Source organism: Pelodiscus sinensis, chromosome 1 (genome assembly GCF_052426305.1).
Source record: "Pelodiscus sinensis isolate ZL-2025 chromosome 1, ASM5242630v1, whole genome shotgun sequence".
NCBI classification, from domain to species: Eukaryota; Metazoa; Chordata; order Testudines; family Trionychidae; genus Pelodiscus; species Pelodiscus sinensis.
In genome coordinates, this window is record NC_143052.1 from 211,570,393 (window position 1) to 211,583,497 (window position 13,105).

A 13,105-nucleotide genomic window follows, 5' to 3' on the forward strand; every position below is an offset into this window, starting at 1 on the left:
GAAATGCAAAGCGAAGTTCCAGTTATAGCATTTGCCCAACAGAGGCTTATGTAGCACCAGCAGAGAGGGCAGCTGGATCATGGGTCTAAGCAGCCAGTTATCTAGGGGGAGATAGGTAGAGGCTGCCCTCCTCACAGCGCCCTGTCCAGGGAGCCAGGTGACAAAGCCTAGGATGAGAGGAGCAGTCAGAGCAGGGCATGTGTTGCTGATGAGGGGTCTCACAGATGGGAATTGAGATGGCCAAGTGAGCATGACAGACTAGGGCAGGGGCACAGGAGCTAGTAGGGTAACAACTAGCCAAGGGTTGAATGGGAATGGGGGTTCAGGGCTATATGGGAACAGAGAGGACTGGAGATGACTGAGTGAGGGTGCAGGGGCACATGCGGACAGGGGCAGGTAAACCTGGCTGAATGTGCAATGAGGGTGCAGGGACACATGGAGATGAGGAAAATTTGCCTGACTCAGAAAAGGATAAGGGCCAGCCAGTGTTTGCAAAGGGGAGGTTCCCCAACTCCCTAACAATCCCTACCTGCCCCCCCCAAAACCTCTTACTTCTCCCACCTACACCCAACAACCCTCCAAGTTCACACACAAGCTCTGCAATTACTTCCTTTTCCCTCAGCTCCTTTCTAACCCCTGACCCCTCCAAGCCTTTGTACTGCTTCTGAGAAGTGCAGGAAATACATTTCTATATTGCCAGTTAAATGAATTATTACTCAACATTCTGTATTAATATTCCTATTTTTCAAAAAAGATTTCCTGGCTCTTTTTTGTTGTCTGCATTAGACATAGTTGCTGAAGTATTTTGAAATAAATTAGCAACTAATTGAAACTGGTGTGATTATATTGTGTTATATCGACAAATTAAATATACATAATTTTGAAGAATTTTAAAATACTGTAGCAGAATTTATAATTTTTGGTGAAGAATTCCCCCAGGTGTAATAAATGTTGTAACAAACACAGTTGATGATGAAGGCAGCAACTTGTTTGTCTTCTGTCGGAAGCATTTTCTTTTGGAACACAACCTAAAAACAGTTTATTTCAGTCTTGGAATTAAAGAAAAGATTGTATATTAACAAAATTCCTTTGGTTTGGTCTTATTGACTTTAACTTACTGTGGTAGTATTTTGATAAACAGTATTGCTGTGTCTACACTGGCCCGTTCTTGCGTGAAAACGGCCGCTCTTGCACAAAAACATGCCACCTGTCTACACTGGCTGTGTGTTCTTGCACAAGTAAACTGACGTTGTACTGTGGAAAATCAGGGCTTCTTGCATGAGAACTCTGATGCTCCCTTTCAAGAAGAATCCCTCTTGCACAAGAGTTCTTTCTGAAGAGGCCAGTGTAGCCAGGCAACATGAATTTCTTGCGCAAGAAGACCCTATGGCTAAAATGGCCATCAGAGCTTTCTTGCACAAGAGAGCGTCTACACTGCCATGGATGCTCTTGCACAAAAGCACATCTCTTGCACAAAAGCACATGCCAGTGTAGACCCTCTCTTGCAGAAGAGTTTTTGCACAAGAAGCTGCCAGTGTAGATGTAGCCATATGAGAGAAGAACACAGAATAATTTTGCTCCATTGTACTTGAGATGCTGCAAAGTCTCAAACATTCTTTTGTTTATTTGATTTTTGTTTTGCACTTGAAATGCTTTGAAACTATGTGGCCATCTAATTTACCTCCAAAAAAAGTCATTTTACTGAACATTATAAAAATAAATCTCAGTTTAATCAGTCCTTATTTAACAACTTTAGTTTTAAAAATCGCAACTGCTGGGTCCCTAGATTCTGTGATAAAATGTGCTGTGTGTGCTATACAAATACAATACCCTGCAATTTTAAAGGTTTAAATAGTGTTATATTTCATTTAAATTGTAAAAGAAAATATTTAATTTTTCATCATTTTGATTTTTCCTTGCATAATTTGGATTTGTCTCTGCATAATTTCCCGGGGCCATGTCTACACTAGGAAACTATTTTGAAATAACTAAATTTGACTTAACTCATGATTTTACAAAATAGAAATAGCATGTCCTCTCTACGAGGAAGTCTTGAAATTAGTCTGAGACAGGCTCTATTAATGTGGACACAGGAAGCACTGGGGAGTAATTAGTTCAAATTACTCTGGGGCGTAGTTATTTTGAAATAGTAGCACCAAAGCAGCCACACTATCGCTATTTCAAAATAACTATTTCAAAATTAGCTTCACTTCCTGAGAAAACTAGGAGCACAGATTTTGAACTAAGTGGCCCTTATTTCAAAATAATGGGCTTGCTAGTGTGGATGCTCCACTTACAAATTTGACCTATGGGGGGTTATTTCGAAATAAAGCCCTAGTGTAGACCTGAGCTGGGCTATTAGGAAAGTACAGCTTGAAAAGAACGAATATAGGAATGATCCATCTAGCTATGAGCAGTCCATTTTTACATGATTATTATCATATCTTAGCTTCATCACAAAATACCTCAATTAGTTGTCTTAATATAGCTAATTAAGTGCAGTCCATATACTTTCCATTATAGTCCTGGTGAGAGCAAATAAAGTATAGTAATTTTATGAGCAATGTTCACAGAGTCTCTATGTGATCTTTTCCATAATAGGATTTTCAAATTACTGGGCTGGATCCATAGTCCCTTGAAGCCAATGGGAATCCTTGAATTAAATTAATCTTCCCAATTACTTTAGTGCCATCTGGATCAGGCCCAGTATGAATTATTGTTTAACATTCCTTATGGAAAGGATTAGCAATACTAGTTAAACCCAGCTACTGTGACCAGACATTCCAATATTATCAGGATTGTCCCAAAATTAGGGACTTAGTCTTATTATTATCATCACTCCCATAACCATTTCGGTCATTGGGTCGCCATAACTGATGAGTAATCAGCCAGTTGTCTCCACCCCTGGTGATTATGTGCCAATGATTCAGTCTCCACAAAGTCCATTCCTGTCTGCTCTTTTATGGTGTCAATCTGTCTCTTCTTCTGTCTGCCACTTCTTCTTTTCCCCTGTATTGTCCCTGGGAAAATGACTGCAAATTGGCCAGATGATCTTGTTATATGGCTATACTACTTTCAGCTTGTGCTTGTTCATGGTTATCAGGAGGCCTTTGAATGACAGAGATTTTTGGGTGACAATATTACAGACCTCTTCATCAGTGATGTGGTTTAAGTAGGAGATGTCCATGCTTTTACAGCAGTATCTTGTCTCTACCACCAGTATTTTTAAGGTTCTTGTCAGAATTTCTGCCTTGGATCCTTCATCAGTGATGATTGCCCCAGACAGTTTCACTGTCTTCAGCTCTTGTCCACTGATTAGGGATGTCAACCTGTAGTTGACTACATGATTAACCGATAAGCCTGGCCATATTGGTCAATCTTGTCAACTACACTCACTCCCCCCACCCTTGCTGCTTCTGTATCAGAGGCAGCAAGGAGGGAAGCGGGAGCCAGTGCCCATGTTGAGCTGGCTTTACGTAGGCTCTCCAGGAGCACCAGATCTGCCTTTCCCCAACCCCAACCCCTGCACTGCTATCTCTGATAAAGAGGCAGCTGTGTATAGTATGAGGGGGGCAGACTGGAGCCAATATGCACAGGAAACCAGCTTTCAAGCAGGCTCTCCATGTGTGCTGGCTCCGTGGACCCACCTGATCCAGCCATGCAGTGCCGCCTACCCCTCCCTCACCACACTGCTGCCTCTACAGTGAACAGGGGCTGCTTCTACTCTATGCTGCTGTCACTGAATCAGCCAATCTGCACAGAGAGCTGGTTTTTAAACTGGCTCCTCTGGTGGACTGGCTCCCATCTGCCACTCTGTGTTGCTGTTTCTAATTAAAAGGAAGCAGCTTGGGATGGCAGGAGGCTCCCTGGGAGTGGGGCTGGAGTGCACTGGCAGTTGGCCCGCCCCCAGGGACTACTGAATAGTTGTTTAACCGCTAAGATTTCATGTGGTTACACAACTATTCAGTTACATGATATCTAACATCCCTACCACTGATGGTGATATGTGAACTTTTTCCATCATGATGGTTTGTCATCAGTTTGGTTTACTCTGCACTAATTTCCAAACTGTATTTTGAGGTGATTTCAGCAGATTGTTTCACAAGGTCAGCAAGTTCATCTTCACTACCTGCCAGGTCAGCAATGTTTGTCTTATATACCCAGCTATATCCTACCCTCCACCTGAAAAACAGTGTTCCTCTTCTTCTCCCTTGCTATCTGGTCACCCAGAAAGATAAACTGCAAACTTCCCTCACAAGTTTGTCCAGTATAAAAATCTCTATTTAATATATAGCTGCTGCACATCATCTCCAAATGACTTGTAATTTGACCAAATTCAAGCTATTTATCGGGGTTACATTTTCATGGCATTATAACTATGATGAAGTGTACTAGAGAACATCTGGGATTGGCTGTTACAGTTTGGCTCCTATTTTTTTATCATCACCGATATAAAATACATTGATGTAAGTGTATTGACCTGACTAATGGCTTTGTAAGAATGAGGCAGAATTTTTTTAATGTTTGTTCCTCCTTAGAGTTAATAAAATTAATGCAAACAATATGAGAGCTAAACCTTTCCAAAAGCTTATGAGGGTGGGACTCATGCTGTTCACTAATTTCCTTGACCCAGAGGGATCAAAATCACTTAGGAGGACTAAGAGTCTCTAGCTCACATGTAATGCTTTCGATAGTAAGAATGACCACGTTTTGCTAAAAGGGTTTGGAAGACAAGTCCCAGGCCAGCCTTCACAGCTTCTCTTGGCACAGTCTCATATCAGTATTTAAATAGAAGAGTAGAGTATGTGTGTTTTCCCATGTGATGGATCTTTGCATTGGCTTCTACCAATGTTCTCTCTCAAACTAGTCATGGGATTTTCAGCAGCAGATTCATCACTTACAAAGAGTTGGTGCTTAGTGTTCTCTGATCCACTGAGAAGTTGTACAAATGTCATACTCAGGATTTCTGTTGACTGTGTTTCTCAGTAGTTCTTCTACATCAAACTGGCAAATAGAAAAACAAACAAACAAATGTTTTTACATCTGCCTGTCCTACAAGATCAGCCAGAGACATGAAAGGCAAGCTGGGTTCTTGTCTTTGTGCATCATCCATAACAGTGGTTCTGCAATGAAACTTGATTAACAGATACATTTCTACTTTTTACTCCTTTAAGACATTATAGCCTAAACAGCTAGTGGGTCATGCTGAGTCATGCAGTATCAAACATTATTTTTGTATAAGAGCAGATGTAACTGAATACATACAGAGAAGATTCAATGAGCAAGAAAAGATCTGTTGTACAGCCCTTTGTACTAGTTACTTTTATGACTAGAACTGTGGCCAAATGCATATTGCCACAAAATTCACTACTAGCTGCAGGTTATGATCTGCTATCTAAGTTTTCACTATAAAAACAAACAAAAAAATAGGCCTGGTCATTTCAGCTAGCATAAAATGACTGAGCTCTCTTGATACCAGCTAAAAGTCTGGACCTATATTTTTGGCTTCCTTGGTTTAATAAAACATTGCTGGCCTATCCTGAAGTCCATATCACCATGTCCACACTGCTGTTGTTAGATCAAGTAAAGCTAGCATGATGCTGCACTCACACCTTTCACCATGCCATATAGATATGACCTTAGAGTGCATTATCAAAATAAATAACCCAGGAGCAGCTAGGATGATCATATTATTCTCTTACCCATTTTTTCAGTGTAAACACCTCCACTTTTTAATGTAAACTAAGCTCGGCCAAATTTGCAGTCTGCTACACCAGAGCGCTGCAGAAGAATGGCCCTTCCTCTAGAATTGAGATCCAGATAGCTGTGGAATCATGGGATTTTGAGACTGCTCATCGCACATAAAGTTAAGCATGTTCCTACGCCTCTGCAGCACCAGAGTATATACTGCAATTTGGAGTGTGTGGAAATTTACAGAGGTTTTTTTTGTTTTTTTTTTCAATGAATGGAAGAAAAATAGTATTTAAAAATGGACATGATATTTCCAGGGCCATATATTGACAGCTGGTCCAGTGAGAGGCTCCACAACTGAGGTGGAGACATCATCCCTTTTCAAACAATATTCGGTATGATCAGCATGTCAGCCTTTCATTCATTATCTCTCAGAAACAAAGATGTATTCCAGACCTTTGTCTTTACATATGAAAATGAGGCATCCACTGCCATCAACATATTTATGGCAGGATTAAAGCTTTCTGTTTCTTCCCACTGCCTGCTGGCTTGTGCTCTTTGTGTTTGACTGTAAGAAAGGAGCTGGCCCAGCATCTTGAAACAAAATGAAGCATGTTTGCTAAAAATACATTATTGAAGTTGAAAGCTGTAATAGTGCTTTCTTAATCAAAAACGGTGCAAAGATGTAAATCTTGGTCTGAATGAAATTTGTTTCTTTGAATTCTCCCATCTGTTAGCTCTGTGTCAGGGGGTACGCCCCTGTCAAGGGGTTCGGCCCCCTGCTACCGAGCCTATACAGTACCCCAAAGTCCCAACGTAAAAGTCCAGGCCCCTCTATCAGGGCATATATGGTACTAGCGGCCTAGCTGCTCTGAGAAGCCTCCCCTGGCCCAGGGTTTGCTTGTCCAGGGAAGGGAAAATGGGTGGTGGGGGACCCAGGCCCTCCCTCTCCACCGGGTCCCTGCCCAGGGCCCTTTAGGCAGGGCCTATGGCTCCTGTCCGCTCGGCGGGGGATCCGGCCGATACAGGCCGAGCCAAACTTTATACCCTTTGCCCTGGGCTGCTTCCTACCACGCCCTGGTTCCCCCGGGGCCCCTTCGCCTCTGAGGCCGGACCTGCCGGGGTTGTGGGCGCGCTCCTGCTGCCCTGGGTCGGCGGCTGCTTTCTCCGTGTCAGGGTCCAGCGCGGGCGGCGACTCTGGTCCCAGCAGCTGCAGGAACGCTGGCCCGGCCTGATCTCCTCCCTCACTCTGCGGCCTCCTTGACTGCAGGGCTCCTTCTGCCTTTATACCCAGCCACTGCTGGGAGCATGCCCAGCAGGGTCAGAGGGGCGGGGCTTCCTCCACCAGCTGGGCCTGGGCTATCCCCTGTTCGTCAGTGCGGGGCCTGTCCGCCCCGTCACACTCTGGTTTTATACTTACATTGTAAATTCTTTGGGAGCAGGGATTGTCTTTTTGTCATGGTGTTTGCACAGCACCAAGAACAATGGTCCATGACAGAGCGTGCCTAGGTGCTACAGTGATACAAACAAATTAATAATAACAAAACTCAACTTAACAAAGAAATGAAAATGTATAACCTATTTGATATTTTAATGCAACATTGTTGATACTGAACAGGGAAAATCTGAGTGCTCTTACTTAAAATTAATGGTGAAATCAGTGCATATAATCATATGGCATTTAATTATAATATTTTGAAAATCATATTCTGGAATATTTTTGCAATGTGCTGTTACTGTGATAGAAATGCTTGAGTGTCTTGGAATTATGTGATGATGTGCCTGACTCATAAAAGGGTGATTTTTTTCCTTTTTACTTTTTCAGTTCCAGTCAATAAATGGCAACCCTATCTGTTAAAAGTCAACAGCAGAAAAATAGCAAATGACTTGAGTGCACCTGACTACAAATGAATGAATCACTTGGGAGGAAAATACAAGCTGACCCAGACTCTCATCCTAAACAAAACCAAGTCCTTTTCAGTTCAAATAACAGCCTCCTCCATCAGCTTCAATTGTTGTAGGCTTCAGCACCACTAGGTCAGAAAGTGCTGGGGATTTTACAAACAAACCTGTTCTTTTGAGATGTATGGCACACTTGAGAAGTTTGGATAGTTCATGTTACTTTTCCCATCTGCGCTAAACCTCCAGCTTATGTAAATCAGCAAGCTCTCTCACTAAGAGGTGTGTCTCATATTTACCTAATATCTATCCTTCCCTGCTAATGAATGAATTTCAAATTAATAGAAAATCAGAATTTATAAATATCAAAATGTGCTGTGATCCACATAGGCACAAGATTGCCTTTGTAATATTTAATTTGCTAAATATCTCAGATTTTTTTTTAAAAAGCTGTAGTTCATATTTGAGGGACCACATTTGAGACTGGCTGTGTTTACAAAGAACAATGATGACTTCACAGGAGTTATGGTGACTTACGCCTACTGAGAATCTGGCCTATACACAAGAGTGCTATTTGGGTGTAAAAAGTTTGGAGATCACTGAACTATAGAATCTTGCTCTTTAGGGTTATGCCTGAACAATGATAAATGCTCTGTAGTGTGGCTGCAGCTGACCCAGATCAGCTGACACGGGCTCCCGAATTTCATGTTGTGAGGCTAAAAATTGCTGCGTAGCTATTCGGTCTCTGGCTGGACACCAAGCTTTGAGTCTTCCACCCTTGAAAGTTCCCAGAACTTCAGCTCCAGTCCAAGCCTGAATATCTGCACAGTAGTTTATCAGTCCAGGAGCTGCAGCCCCACCAGCCTGAATCAGTTGAGCTAGGCCCTTTTTTAACCCTGTGTAGACATAGTCCTAATTAGTTACATTACAGTAGTAAGGAATGTGGCTCAGTATGGGTGCATCTACACAGCACCCTTAGCTTGAAATAAGCTACACAGTTTGCACTATGCAAATTGTGCAGGTTATTTTGAGTGTATTTTGAAATAGCTTATTTCATAATTTGGCACTGTCTACACAGCGCCACATTTTGAAATAAACTGCTATTCCAAAATGTCCCTTAAGTCTCATGGAATGAGGTTTACAGAGATGTCGGAATTGTGCCCGTTATTTCAAAAAATATTTCAAAATAATGGTCACGCTGTCAAGAAGCGGTATAGCTATTTCAGGATACCGGAAGTATCCTGAAATAGTGCTGCAGCGTAGATGTACCCTATGACTTCATTGTAAGAATAGTCTAAGCATGTGTAGTCCACTTTTTACATAAAAATAACTTTATCCTTCAGGAAAGACACAACCGATCAAGGGGAATTTTAATAATTGATCACTGAACTTCCTAGATGTGCTGTAGAAATCAATAAAAGAACGTTTTTTGGGGGGGGAAGGAGTTCAACAATTTGTCTGTTTCATGTCATTAACCACACAAGTCACACTTTTAAAATTCTTTCTTCTTGAAACATTCAGCTGGCTTGAACAATGCTGTTTACAGTTGACACAGGGAATATCACTCAAACTGGAAGCAATATGTCAAAAAACAGACTGAGACAAATATTTGGCAAATGCCATTTCAGCAAGAGAGATAAAATGAACAGAAGAGCCAAAACAACCCTTAGGCAACCACAGATATCATAGAAAGATATGATGACATGATAAAAGCTGGTACACACTTGAATTTACTGCCTTTTGCCGGCAAATATAACTTCCAAGTGGTCTGCAATGCTATACCATCCTATATGTCACATAAGACCACAAAAAGTTGCATTCTCAGCTACTATAAATAAACGTGTTCCCCTTTACTTCAATAGGGCTATTGTTTTCACTCGCCCAGAAAGGTCTTCTATAAGCTCTTATAACTGCTTCCCAGGGCTAATGTCACAAAGACCAAGAGTGAAGGTGGAAAAATAAGTCATTGAGGGTCTGTTCACAATGCAATGTAAACCCAGGCTCAGACTCAAGCTTTGAGCACTCTTCTGTCTATACCAAATGCTGGTGGTGCTCCTGTAACCATGAAGCAGCATGCTTTGCAAAAGGCTTGTTCCGTTCTGTCTCCATTGCAAGCACAGAAGTCTCTCTGATGTTTGCAGCTTGATAGTCAGAAAACAAACAAGGTTAATGCTGACTCACTGAGCTGCTGCAGTGCACCAAGGGGAGGGGAGGTTACTTCCATTGGCACTGGAGTCAGCTGGACATTGTTGGGAGAGAGAAGACAAAGGAAGTTGGCCAGTGGCATTGTGGAATACATGTGGCAGACTCACAGGACTCAAGTCATGGAGGCTATGTTTACATTGCAAAGCAATAGGGCTTGAACCCCTCTTCATGGCTTGACTCAGGCTTAGATCCTCCTGCCTTGCAAGGTCCTAGTATGCTAGGTCCAAGCCTGAGCCAGCACAGAATAGTGTATCATGCCCTACTTGGCAGGATGGTTCCTTGATGGCCTCATAATTAAGGATAGGGGTCATGGAAGCCAGTGGCAGACACACAGTGAGGGCACATAAAATACCACCCTTGATGAAGCCAGTTCAAAGCAGGCTTTGGAGCAGAAGGAGCAGCAGCATGTGGGTCCATTTTCAGAGGAGCTGTTTGATTCTCCCCCTCCCCTGAAGAAGTTTCCTGAAGCAGACATGGAAGACACAGAAGCCATCCTTGACTCCGTAAATTTCTGACTCTGCTTTAATGTTTATTAATACAGTAGTGGGAGGGATTTCACTCCATGAACCAATGCAAAAGTTATGAGAAGCCCCAGCTAGCTGCATGTATCTGTCATCAGTGGCTTGACTTCCCCTCCACCACCACTACCACATGGCATTCAGGAAATGCAAACAGTGAAGAACACGATTATGGCATATCTTTCCTGGAAAGGCACAGATTTTTGCTGAGGCCATCGCTGACCCTTACATTGCCATGCCCTTAAGTTTGTGATGTAACCACTCAATAGTCTGTCAGGCCATGTAGAAACAGCAGACTGTGTGGAGAGTGACCGAGGTGTAATTGTGTTCCATTTACAAATCTTGTCAGTTTACAAATCTAGTTAAAGATAGTTCATAGATAACAAAAAGCTTTTGTAATAGCCACTCTCATCCCACCCCCTTACCTTAAACCCAAGTAGTTCTGAAATTTTCTAAACCGCAAAAACCAGATTTGGCTTTTTAACATACCATTGTGTCTTGCAATTCTTTCACTCTGGTTAACTTAGCTGTCCAGGAAGCTTCTGGAGTCTTAAACATCCCTCTCACAATATACTGACGTTCAGTTTGGAAAAGTGTCATTTTTCATTTGACACCCTGGAAATTCCACAAGGCTTCCCCCCATGCTCCTGCAGAGAGCTATTACAGACAATGACCATCTGTGCCTTGTCCTGGCCCAGATCCTTTCACCTCTATAGGCTGCAATATTTCACAGCTTGCAGCAGGCAGCCCAGCCAGCATACCATCCCAGACCATGCCAAGAGGAGTCATTTCTAAGATGAACTTGTAGTTGAGGTTGTGGTTGGGACAGACAAGTGGGGTGAGTACCAAAGAGAGAGGGTATGTCTACACTACCCTCCTAGTTCGAACTAGGAGGGTAATGTAGGCATACCGCACTTGCAAATGAAGCCCGGGATTTGAATTTCCCGGGCTTCATTTGCATAAGCGGGGAGCCGCCATTTTTTAATCCCCGCTGCTTCGAACCCCGTGCAGCGCGGCTACACGGGGCTCGAACTAGGTAGTTCGGACTAGGGTGCCTATTCCGAACTACCGGTACACCTCATTTCACGAGGTAGAGACAAGAATGAGGGATTTGGGCTGCAGGAGGGGGCTCAAGCCGGGGACTAAGCAGTTCAGAATGCCAAGGGGGTTCTGGTCGTGGTAGGGAGTTGGCTAGTAGGGGGGGTAGGATGCAGGCTCTGGGAAGGAGTTGAGGTGTAGGAGAGGATTCTGGCAGGGCCAGCTGGTTCTTATCATGCGTGACCCCCAGAAGTAGTGCCATGTCCTGCTCCTAGGCTCAGTGGTGCAAAAGGGCTAAGGCTGGCTCCCTACCTATTGTGTCTCTGTGAAACTCCTAGAAGTGGCTGCCATGTCCAGCTTCTAGGTGTAGGGGTGCCCAGATGGTTCCATGCGCTGCTCCTGACAACAGGCACTGCCTTCCAAACTCTCACTGTCCTCAGTTCCCAGCTAATGGGAGCTGTGGATTTGGTGCTCAGAGTGGGGCCCAGGGGCAGCACACGGAGACACTCTGGCCACCTCTACACCTAGAAGCTGGACAGGGCACTCACTTCCAGGATTCACAGAGCCACAGCAGGTAAGGAGCCTGCCTTAGCCCTGTTGCACCGCTGACTGGATTTTTGGCCTATTAAAATTTCCCAGGTTGCTTTTAGTAGTTCCCAGGAGATTGAGACCAATTTTGGTAGACTCCTGGCTAACCTGGAAGAGCTGGCAATGCTGAACAGCAATGATACTGGGTCCAGTTCCAGTGATTCCACCTTGGCTCAGTGCTCCACCTGTCTCCTGTCCTGTTGCCTCACAGATTGGCCACTTTATCTCTCCCAGACATTAAGCTGGTTCTTGGATCCTTTGCTATGTTATGGCCTGTTTGCTGTCACCCTACTCTGTCTAGAGATACAGACACACACAGCATTCTCCTTCCCTCCATACTCCTCCCACATCCAGCCTTTCCTCCTCTTGGAACCATCAGTTCTTCTTCTCCCTCAAGGCAAGGTTTTAAAGGGGTTTGGGCAGTTAAACCCCAAGAGAGGTTGTGGATGGGTGAGTCTGGGGGTAGCCATCACTGAAATGACCGCAGTCAGAGTAGGCTGCAACAGGAGAGCAGATTAAACTGATAGTTAAACTGGAGTTAACTCACTAACCAGTCACAAATGATACTCTTGACCCGTTGCACTTGACATCAAGAAGGTAAAAAAAAAATCACACCGCCGCCTTACCTGCATCCCAGTTCTCAGGCTCCCAAAAGTGCAATACAGTGAGAAGTTATTTTAAAAAACTTCACTCACTGTACAAAATGTTCTTCTGACCCCAAAAGGCCAGCCACATTACCAGGCCAATATTAGTTTGGATTGTACTCAAAATACCTCACTGCCAGCCAATCCTTTAGTCCCATAGGTTTATAAGAAAGAAAGAAAGAAAGAAAGAAAGAAAGAAAGAAAGAAAGAAAGAAAGAAAGAAAGAAAGAAAGAAAGAAAGAAAGAAAGAAAGAAAGAAAGAAAGAAAGAAAGAAAGAAAGAAAGAAAGAAAGAAAGAAAGAAAGAAAGAAAGAAAGAAAGAAAGAAATGTTAATGATAAATAAGTCAGATACTTCAAAGTACATATATTAGTTTCTTAGCAGTATTGACATGTTTGCTGGCTTGCAGGTCCCTCTGGACCACATCCACAGCATGGATGCAATGAAGAGAATATGGAGATGTTGCAGCTGCCTTTTATAAACTTTTGCCATGTGGTTTGTACTTCTTTTGTCCCAAACACAA